Below are 12374 nucleotides of genomic sequence, written 5' to 3'. Positions count from 1 at the left end.
AGCTGTTGGAGCGAGTGAAGCATTGGAGCATTTACCTTTGGAGATAATGTCTGTTTGTAGCCAAAGACAGTTGGTGCCTAAAACAGTTGGAGATAAGGACTGATGGAGCCAATGACGGTTGGAGTCAATGGCGGTTGAGTCAAAAGACTGTTGGAGGGATTATATCTTATCCTAAAATTGACGATCGCATCCTACTGAGTTGAATGTACGTGAAAATGTTCCTCCTTTTTCGTTAAATGTGCTTCCTTTTAGTCGATTTTTTGTCCAAATGTTCGTCCCTTCCATTAAATGCTTGCCCTGCATATGCATTATGTTTTCAGTATATACAATATACATTGTTCATTATGTGTCAGTGTATACATTGCGTGTTCATTATGTGAACGGTGTGTTCATTGCGTGTTTGGTGTATACATTGCGTAGTCTTTGCTTGTAGATTACGTGTCCTGTGTGTGTATTGCGTGCCCATTAATTTTTTGAATTGCTTCCGATTGTGCTTCCTTTTTTGAATGTTGTTTTGACTCGTGTTTGTAGTAATTGGTTCTTGTTTTGACTAGCATATTATTCTACCGGTTGCGTGTTAATAAGTGAGTCCTCAGACGACGGAACTTTCAGTTTGCTACTGGCTGCTGCGGTGTAAGGATCACCTAGTATGTCTCATCTGGTGCATATACCGCGTAATTTCCTGTTCTTGTGAACACGATGTAATCATTACCATCTACAACGTTGAACTCGATAGAAGTTGTACCATTGTCTACGGGATACCTGGCGTCATCGTCGATGATAATGGTCCAGATTCCGTTGGAAACGTCGACAACACTAGAGGAGACTTCAACAGTCGTGATACCACCATAGGTGTTTGTGATGTCCCTGTCTCGGCGAGCATATAGGGACTTCATGGAGGCGTTGCCTGTACTCACAACGACACCCAGTATTGGGTAGAACGATTCATCATCGTCTGTGAATCAATGTTCTTTTTTGTACACTAACTCAAGATTGTATAATTGTTATCGTACAAGATGAATGTTTCTGACGATAATAAGCAATGCGATGATGGTAGGACGATAAGCCACAATGCCACGCGGGACTGGACATGGCGTCACTGAAGTGCACCAGGCGAGGTTGCATTGTCTCCAGCAGTGTGGAGGAGAAGGTACAAACAACCCCACACACAGTGTGAGCCTCGGCCGGTAAACGAATCCTGGACTCGCGGATCACCAGCCGAGAGCTCTGAGTATGTTAGGACACAATATGTACACGTGACAGTAAATTATTCTAGCTGAAGCACCGTGCGTCGCTGCAGACAGAACAATCTAGCACTGCTCATTACTTGCATGGTCACATGCCCCTCAACGAAACTTTCGCGCTTCGAAATAAAAAAAAATATTTGTATATCAATTTATAAACATTACTAGAACTAAGATAACTGTTAAAAATATCAACAGACGTCCCCTTGCATTCAAACAGTTTCTAAGGGACTTGAAATTCACATTTATTTAAACAAAACTTTGTCAATATTACTTGGAATATTCTTTAATAAGTCAGGTGACTATAGGATAGTAATTGCCCATTAATGTTTAAATATCTACTCAAAATTATTCCTTGCAATCTTGAACGTTAGCTCTATAAATTGTTTTTAGGAAAATCTATTTAACTTCTTAGCTACGTTATGTATTTTTTTATTTCTGAGTTTTTATTGACAGTTAATAGTTTTTGATTTTAAAAATTGTATATTTTAATATTGAAAATTAATTACATAATATCATGAACTAACATTTCAAACAAACGCCTATTTTAATGCAGGGAATTGTAGGGTATGTTTTTTTCACATGTAAAATGACCTATGCATTAGAGGTTTTAATACGGTTTGAGAAGGATTGTAAATTTGTAACTTGAACATTGATAACTAGTCTATTACTTAGGTTGAATGAGGTATATAATCGCAACTGTCTGAAAATTTTCAAAAATCTTTAAATAATGTAGGTATCCGTAATGAGGTCAAACAGGGAGAAATGTTTCTAACTATTCTGTGTATATTACCTAATAAAATTAAATGTGAAATATAAAAGGCAAGTGTTTCATTGTTTATAGGCTTTCTCATAAAATAAAAACAGGTGGAAGTGAATTTATCAAGGGAAATTATATTTCAGAATTAACTAAAACGTGAGTTATATAAGTAACATACTTAATACTATACATTACATTAAAATTAAACATTCTTGAACTTTTTCACTTTAAAAATTTAAAAACTAATTCGTTTTGTTGTGAATTAAATGTAATACCTGAAATTTAAGTGTGAATATTTCTCTAGGATCAATCACGTTTTTTTTCTTCAATTATACAAATTCGGCATTATTCTAACATTCGCACAAGTGAAGCCGTGGATTAATTGCTAGTATGGCAATAAAATGTGCAGGTAATTTTGAAAAGAACTTTATTAAAAAATTCTTTCTGTTAACTATATTTCCATTGCATTTGTTTGTCGCAATTGATTATTTCTTTCAGTACACCAGAATTCATTGGCAAGCAAACAACGTAAACTACAATACCAGAATGTAACCTGAGCCATGCCTTAGGTAGACATAAGCATTGCTAAAATATTATTAAGATTTTATTATACATTAAATGTCTTAACATTGTGTTTACCTAGCAGAAGTGGAAAATATTAACACCATATTTGAATGGATTTATTGTACAATGTGTATTGTATATTTTATATGCGTACGTTGCTAAACAAACATTTATTAACTTGCTTATTCTTTCAAACAAGGGGAGCTGTGATAGCGATTTAGAATAAGGTGTATTAAGTCTCAAACATTTTTTGTGTCCACCAATACATGGCACCTGGATATCCAAATGAGTTCATATTCATTACAATGCAAATTTAGTGTTTTATAGTCGTTTCAGCACACAACATCACTATTCAATAAAGCTGAAAATAAAGCGGTTATTTACGAAATCGCTCTAACCAGATGTCGGTAATGAATTCTCTGGCTCAGCAATTTGTAGCACTTCAAAAGAGCTATACTTGAAAAAAAAAATAGATGCGGTATCAAATCAATTTGATCCACAAAACGCTTGGGTGGTTAGTTATTACGGTTGACGAAATTGTTCCAGCCCATTAACAAAACATAAATAGAAAACAACCATGTAGACGTCATTACATTAAAAATAGTAATAACATAGCAGTTTTGGTTCAGCTCAAGATGGTCCCTTTAACATCTAGATCTCTGGAGCTTAAGTGTGAAAATTACAGGTACTCTCACTGGTCCCTATAATTTACACTCATTCTAAATGACCTGTGTCCTCACTGTGGCCTCCAAAGTAAGCGCTGAGTCAGAAGTGATAAATTAGTCGATTATAAATATTATGGACCTGGAGAAAGTATACATACGGAGGCGAGGCTGCAGTAAATTATCCATGGAATAACTGTGTTTAATCTTGTCTGGAGATCACTTGTTATCTTGTGATGAATGATAAACAGCCCAGACGTGGAGTTGCTTCCATAGTAATTTAACGAGCCTTTTTTTTTTTTTACTCGTTGCTTGTGAAATCACTAGAGTCGTACGTTTCCAGTCAAGGAGTGTACAAAATGTTTTATGTTCACAATATCTACGTGGCTAGAATCCGCTCACTTTTAAATGCGGTACTTAAAAGTTAATAACTTCGTAAGCTCGCATAAGGTTTTAATTCTTATAGCTACGTGCTACAAATTTTACTTTCACCTACGATTAGTGAATGTATGCGTCCTGACTCTATAGCAGTATGGATGGCATCATCAACATGGCGTTCCGTACATACGACTATTTTAGTTTGCCAAACATATTTCTGGGTAGTTTTACTATCATGGAGTTTTATTTGGCACGCCAATACGTTCGGTATGTACCCTATTGTTTACAAACGTGATTATTTGCGGGTTTATGTTGATAAACGTTATTCCGCCATTTTGTGTTACGTTAACGTTCATTGACTTCTCCATGCCATTTCCACGAAATTACTCCAACTAAACGCCGAATACCAGGACCTAAGATGTTCACACATCAAAAACGCACGTACATCACACCACCTGCAGTCTTAATTTTGAACCCGATGGGGACCATAATAAATAATCTCTCCTCCATGGAGGACTGACTCACAATCACTAATGCCAAGGAATACATTACGCCAACCATATTGACAATCTGTATTTATCAACCTAGAAATTCGGATAAATATTTCAAAACTTTCAAAAAATACAAATAATTTGATTGATTCGAGCGATTTAATTCCTTAGTTTTATCCTTGATATAGGCCTATGGAAAATAATGTTATTTTTAAAGTTACTCATTTAATTGAATATGATGAAATTTTCCTAACGATCCTAAATTCACCAACTATCTACCTATAGTAAGTATTCAACGTCAGTTTGTTAGCCATTATAAAAATATGTTATTAGTATAGTAGTAATTTGAAAAAATTCCAAAGGTGGTTAAAAAACTTTCCTATTATTATATTTTTAATTCGATCTATTTTCTTCCTTGGTTCATATTTTGTCAGTTCTAAGAGTAATTAAAACTTAAAAATTACTATTAAAATTATTTTTTTTCTATTACCTTCCGATGAGTTTATTAAATTTCATTTCTAAGATCAATGACTCGATACAAGTTAACTGCGCGACTGAATAAATATGTTCCACTTTAAAACTAGACCTATACCTACCTTAGGCCATATGAAGCTCAAATTATGATTACTAGAGTGCCAAACACAAGCATATAAAACAGATGTCTCCGAAACACGAGACCTTCTTTTCGATACTTGGCATTTCTTTCAACCAAGTAAAAACCAATTACAAGCATATAGAATGGGCGTCTTCGTGCCAAGAGGCCATATTTTACGATATTTGTCCTCCCTTTAAAACAAGTCATATCAGTCGTATAGGCCAAACTTATCAGAACCCGAAGAGATTCTTTTTTGATAATTAGCTATCCTTCCAACCAAGTAAAACCAATTACACTCATATAAAACGGGTGTCTCTGGACCATTAAAAATTTTTCAAATTGATAGTCAAGGTCTAGTGGCTTGCTGGGTCTCTAATGAAAACGGCTTCACTTTAAATAATATTGGCCCTCTTTGAGGAAAACTGCCCTCTCTGGGGAAAATGTGTTCGCCCGTTTTATTTATTATTTATTATTATTTTTTCCCGGAAAAAATGTAATTTTTGTTTCGTAATGGGAATTTTTGAGTTTTGAGATTTTGTTGAGATTTTTTTTATAAATATTTTGTCTAAAAATGTGAATATTATAGTCATTTTGGCGAATTATAGTCATTTTTAGCTTATTTTGGCGAAATTTGAGGTTAACATTCAAAGGTTAAGGAAAGGTCATCCAAGTTGACCACCATGATTTAAATGGTAGCCAACAATCCCAATCCTTACTTTGAACCTGCCGCAGGACCTATATGTGTTAGCGTATTACCTAAATAGTTGGCATACTTTTTAATCGAAATAAATTAAATTTTGTTTAACTGCCTTCAAATTAAAATCTTAAAGTGTTTGAGTGTGGTTGTTTGTTACCCAATCATTCCTTCACTACTAATAACGATTTGGTTAAAATTTGAAACGATGAAGCCCATATACTGGTTTAACACATACGATATATATCATTATTAAGTTCTCTTACACCATTTTTTATTTTTCATTTTATGTCAATAACTACTATCTAAGATATATTTCTGATATTCTAACATAAACCCTCCGTTGTATTTTTGTCGTCACTTATATCAGTAACTGTAATATAATGGGTGAAAAATGTCACGCATGTGATAACAATTACAACAAATTGCGCGACTTTTCTAGTGGTACGTGAATTTGTCGGTACTTATATGTAGCTACAACATTTAGATTATGGAAAGAATATTTAAAAAAATTTCATAATTCTTCCGTTATGTTAGTCAATATGATAATCCTTAACGGCGACTCTCATTTGTGCATGTATAAAACACATTCAGAAACACTACTGTAAGTAGTTGATATTAGCGACGTCCAATAATATTTAGACATAAAGGTGAAAAATTATTATTAGGTTTTTTTACCGTACAACTATTTAATTACTTTTCAAAACTAGGAAGAATCCGTTTTTCTTAGTAGGATATATAGGTGTGAGTGTGTGTGTATATATATATATATATATAGATTTATTTTTATGTTTGCCAAATACCTTTCCAATAAAAAAGTTTAGCAAAATCCGTTATGTATTTTTCGATTGATACTTCAACAAACAGACAAACAGACAGATAAACATATGAACAGACAGAAATATTAAAAACTATATTTTTGAGTTCTTTATAATGCAAATAGCCACTTCCAATAGTTTGTTAATCATTTCTTCCAATGTAGCCTACAGTCTTTTTGCCATTAACAGTTTTATTATTAGTATCTATTGATTACAGTTCTGTCAAATCTCTAAAATCTCAGGAATATGCACCTAATTGTTATCGTAGCAGCGTAAAATTTCACTCTTCATTAGTTTGTTTATATACGTTTATTTCCAATTTTCTGTCCTCATAACAACTACTGGCTTGCCTTTAGAGCAACTACAGCAAAACCGTAAGGTTGTATGGGTTTTGCTTGACACACAGAGAACGTACATTCACTATTTTTAAATGTTTATAATTTTTTCTAAGGCCTTATTTTTCTATGCTTTTTTTTTATTATATAATGGAATTTTCTCAATTTTCACTACCCTAAAAGCAAAATTTCTTCATTTATGCAGAATGGTTTTAAAACAAAACTTGGGCACCTTTCCCTAAATTTTTATCCAAATCCCTTCTCTTTTTAAAACGTTATTAATTAAATAACATACAAAACTTTAACTTTTATATATAAGTAGTATTGTTTACCAATTTTATTATGTAATTATTCAGTGGTTTTAAAGGCATAATATTAATGTGCAAAAGAAATCAACCATACAGAAATTACAATCAATCTTTAAAAATAGATTTATTTATTAGTTACTTCTAGTTTTTTTTAATTGGTTCGAAGCAGTGTGATAAAGGAAAATTGCGTATCCGTGAAGATTAAATTTTGAACTCTCACCTTCACTGCAACGAAAATTTTGTAGATCGTAAAAGAATAATTTATGCTTGAAGTTAACATAACGGTGAAGTGCTTGCCAGCGCGAGTAACTGCATAACCATTCATATTTCCTCCCTACTCGTCCATAAAAAGTTTGAATTGATCATGCCATTCTCAAAAAAAAAATCTCTTAATGTTAGGATCCTCTTATCTACGGGAAAATTTATTACTCTGAAGTTGCACGTGCACCCGTAGTTAACATCATCGTAATTCAACAGAGCTCTCTATTTGACTGTGCAGTGGCTGTAATACCACATTTCATCTCTTACTGTTTAGGTTAGAGATTACCATGTGAAAACTTCACATATTATTTCCCCCTTTGATTCTCAATAATCTTTCCGTTTCGTCAAACGCTAATACACAATTTTCAATCAATCTAATCATACATATAGTATTTAAAGTAAATTCTTCATAAGGTTTTAAACCTTAAAATTTTTAACAATTACTTACATTTGAGTAAAAAACTGAATTACAGTTACTTAAATTTTATTTTATTCCCAGATGAATTATATATGAAAGTGATAGAAGAAGGCGAGATTAGTTTTATTTTAATTTAATGTTGTGTAAAATATTGATGTAAATTACTTATTTTTGGAGCTAATACATATCAATTACTTACTTTATATGTATTACTACTCTTCATGTAACATTGATGTGAATTGTTTCTTTAAATGTCAGGTGCCTGATATGGTCATTGTAAGAATAATGTGTAAATCAACTAAAGTAAGCCTGTTAGAAAAAATTGCTTTTTATATTTAAAATATTTCTAGTTAGTATTTTAACTATTGTTGATGAAAATTTTTATCTTATTATAAGTCTAAATTAACTGTTTCAAAACGTTACAGTTGTTCGAAGTTAAGAAAATAATTTTTAAGCCAACTCTGGTTATTTCGACTTGGATACGTTTTCATTCAAAACTCAACTAAGTAAGCAAACTTGAAACCACCATGGTAATAACGTTACTGAGAAAAGAAAATCTTATGTTTAACAGGCCCCCTCTCATCGTCGACAAAACTTGTTGAAACCACTGGAGTTTAAATTATTTCCATGTCAAGTTCGTTTGGAAATCTGCTCCCAACTGCTTACAGATCAGTGATGAAGTGAGAATCAGACTGATTCTGTATTTAAAGAGTTTAACTTACAGATAAGTAGTGATAATTATTATTAAAAACGTATTTGGGTGGACAAGCGGGCAAGACATCCTCTTCCGAATTAAACAAATGACTGAATCTCGTAACATCCATAATTCCCAGAATACCAAAAGCTGCCTGCTGCCTCTACCTGAGTTTCCTCTCGAGGAGATACGAGGACTCACCATGGGTAGTGGGTAGGGGGTGTGCTGAAACTCAACCGTCCGGGATCCTTGCGTTACACAGTTTTAACTGCCGTTGGAAAACCAGTGAACTCCAAAAACCTTGAATGATCGCTGTAAATTTAATTCTTCATGGTGCATCAGTGACACGTGCTTTGTTAATCAAATTTCTCTGTTTCAAACTCAGAGTACACGTTACTTACATATTTTAAGCTACAAACACACACACACGATTGTTTTAGTGATTTGGAAGATTGCACAATTATAAAGCCCGATTCAGCCAGGCCCCAGGAGCTGCAGAAGTGACAGGGAATGTGCCCACAGGCACGGCCACGAATCTGCCCAGAAGCAAAGGCACCACACAACAAGGAGGGAAATAAAGAAGTGCGACTCTTACAGTGGAATCTGAAACCATGTTTCACGCGACACGTGTCGCTATGTGTTAGGCGGGCCCATAACTACCAGCAAATAAAAAATCGGAATAGAGGTTCTCATACAAAGTTTTTTTTTAGTTAGTACTTTTTTTGGGTTATATTAAGTTATCACCTTGGCTGCGCAAAACTAATTTAATCCATGCGAAAATACTTAATGTTGTTTTGTAATAAACCGTCATGTAATAAATAAAGGAGTAGGAGGTGCAAAAACTCATTGTATTCCACACCACAAAATTAGTGGCTACCTAAATAGAGTGAATTTTCACTGGTTTGTTTGCCTGATAATAGCTTATACATTACTTCTAATAAATTAATTTAGTTATGTCAGCAATATATTATGAAAAGTTCTATCTAGCGGACGGGCCCATAACTAATTCAAAAAACTAGGTCTGAGTCTCGGTAAGTAGAGTTTCTCCCCCGTGAAAGGCACGGGCCGTGACTCGATGGCCGCGGAAGTCTGCAGATGGCCGCACGCTGAGTTGGCGGCGGCGGCGGCGGCACACCCCTGTCGTCGGCTGATCGCCTCGGCGGCCCCCGGAGGCGGACCGAGACCCTGCATTAACATAATCACCACCCCGGGTCCCAGGGGCGTCCAGGCAGCAGAGAGGGCAGGTCATGCGTCCCAAGTTCCTGGTCCCCGCGCCCGGAGACTTGCCTGGCAACTGAGACGACGTCGCTCAAGAGGGCATTAGCCCTGTGCGCCTCTGCGTTCCGCTTCCTGCACGGAGGCAATAAAGCTGTAACGTCTCGAGGAATTGCTTTGTACTTGCTCCGATTATAGTTTATAGCAGGCCCGGAGCAGTCGGTTATGGAGCGTTCCACAGAAACCTACTACTCAAAACATCACTGACAGCTTCGACAATGTCTATTAATAAACGATGCTTATTTATTTAATTTATCTCATTTTTTTATTTTAAGTGTATACAAACAGATCTACTATAAGGCACTTCTGCGCACCACGTAAGCGCAAGGGCCTGAATGAAAACGATTTCGGCTTACATAATCAAAGTTTCTAATTGAATGGATAAAATTTAAAAACTGCGTTATACAATAGTTTTGTTAAGAGTACGACATATATGCGTATATTATTGTTAAAAAAATTAAAACATTTGTACTGTAGCCACACGTGACGACATACAAATAAAACACAAATTTTTAAATTTGAAAAGTTGGATCTAAATCTATCTAATCATTATAAGTGATATAGGATTTTCTTAAAACTAATCGCAAAGCCAACAACTGTTCAAATGCAATAAATAACCCATCTAAATATAAAAGTATTAACTGTCGTAGTTATCAAATTACAGGTCTACTTTAATTGTTCCATAATGATTTTACATTATAAAAAGTAATTTTACATAGGAGAACAGAACTGCACCGCCCGGGAATCGAACCCGGGTCGCAAGAATGGGAATCTTGCATGATGCCACTACACCAGCGGTGCTCACATAATTTATTAGATAATGTCAGAATTATTTATAAATATTGTATAAGTATTGCATTGGAAGTTTTGATTTATTAATAACAATTATCGGAATGCATTATAACGTAAATTACACATTCAAACAGTGTCCACTATTTGATTGATTATCATGATCCTGTTGCTAAGAGGTCTTTCATCGTTTAATATGCTTTGCGTCGAGGTAAAAATTATCTTTTATGATTAACTATCTGTAATTCACCAATTCACTCGCATACAATGACATACAGTATTTAAAGTTATGGTAGGTGATGTCCAACAAAAAAAATTGGTTCTCTGTTAAGTCGGTTTACGGACGATACTTTAACGTGACGTCATAACAAAACATTGATGAAATGATTGCATACTTTTATGAATAAAATTGAATCATTTTTATTTTAATAATAAAAGAATAAATACTTGAAATTATACTAGTAATCAGATTTTTAAAATGCAAGAATAATTATCTTTTATTGCCGAAATTGTTGTTGTAATAAGCAATGAAAACCACATTAACTTTTCACTTCACTTTATAAACAGTCGACGAAACAGTTCACGTGTAGATGACTTGTAGTTAATTTTAAAAACTGGGGTTTAGCTATAAAATTTAAATATAATTATAAACAAGTTTTCATATAAATAAACTGTACTCAAATATCTATCATCAATTATATGAATCACCATAATTTTTTAGTCAATTGTAACATAACCTATTATTACTGCACTCGCCAACAGCGTAACGGAACAATGAGCGTAACGGGACACAGCGTAACGGAACAATGCGCGTAACGGGACATAGCGTAACGGAACAATGTGCGTAACGGGACACTTTTTCGTGCGTGCAGCCGACGTTCATATCTTTATTAGACGTCACGTCAAAAAGATCTTATGCTAGGCGCCTTAAAAACCATGGAGTTTTCCAAGTCAGTTGCGTGCAGAATGTTTTCTTTTTTTAAAATTGGTTTCTCAAAAGTGCTAAGCTTAAGGTTACCATGTGAAAAAATATTTAATTAGCGCGCAATATTTTCTATTTGATCTGCGCCTCTACGAAACCTTAAGCTAAGATAATAACACATATTTGTGTATAAAAAATTAAATAAGGATTTCTGTGCCCTCCTATAAAATTTGAACATTAAAAGTAAAAATAAAATTAATATGTTAAAAATAGTTAAAAACATAGCAACTTATTTCAAAACAAACAATATTTTTTGTACGTATGCTTTTCTTAAAATTGTCTCAGAGCTTGCGATGAGTCGAGAACATTTGATAGAAAAATATATATAATATTTTTGTATAAAATTTAAGTATCTTTGTTATCATGTTATAATCATTGATTTCCCCGCTGTGCATAAAATTATTAGTGACTGGGACTACAAATTTTTATGTAATATTTTTGTTACGAAACAATGAATAACCATGCAATTGATAAACTTTCAAAATAAAGCCATACTTGCTAAATTTTTGGGAATATATCTTTACAAGGCTTATGCATCAAAGAATTTTAATCGTGTGGTTTTGCTGATCCATTCTATATAAATTAATTATGCTCGCTTAACGTTTTTTTTTTTTTTAATTGGCTCATTCGAGAAACTTTTCGAGATAGTAGGGGAGCAGGGGGGAATGGCGATCACTTAAGCAGAAATCAGTTTTTAAACATAAAAAACATTATTAACGAAGTGAAAAAAATCATACACTTTTGGCACACATTATACTATATTATTTTATAGTCACCCACTGATCTTTAACAAAACATTAACATTTAAAATATATATTAAGTACATGTACTACATTGATTGCCATTACCCACAGTTTGGGGTATTAGCGATCATGATATGGGGCAATCGTGATCAAAACATCAAATGTTAACATGTTTTAAAACTGGAATGAAATAAGCGATTTACAGCCATTTGGATAACTATGGCTACATTAACGGATATTGATAATATATGAACAGGGCGCTAGCATTTACATGGTACAATTGGCCCTAATATAAAAATGCAGCTAATTAGTCTACATCCAAATTAGACTAGGTATGCATTAAAAAAGATTTAGGTAAGCAGT

At 33.8% G+C, this 12374-nt stretch overlaps 1 non-coding gene across 1 annotated transcript; it reads right to left on the bottom strand.

Annotated features, from left to right (window-relative positions):
- Positions 1-10227: 10227 nt before the first annotated feature.
- On the bottom strand, positions 10228-10298 carry Trnag-ccc (transfer RNA glycine (anticodon CCC)). The gene has a single exon. It is a non-coding gene; the product is annotated as a tRNA-Gly (tRNA).
- Between the last annotated feature and the right edge of the window lie 2076 nt (positions 10299-12374).

Source organism: Bacillus rossius, chromosome 7, assembly GCF_032445375.1.
Source record: "Bacillus rossius redtenbacheri isolate Brsri chromosome 7, Brsri_v3, whole genome shotgun sequence".
NCBI classification, from domain to species: domain Eukaryota; kingdom Metazoa; phylum Arthropoda; class Insecta; order Phasmatodea; family Bacillidae; genus Bacillus; species Bacillus rossius.
Note: the sequence above shows the minus strand (reverse complement) of the source record. Positions and strands in the feature narration are given on the sequence as shown.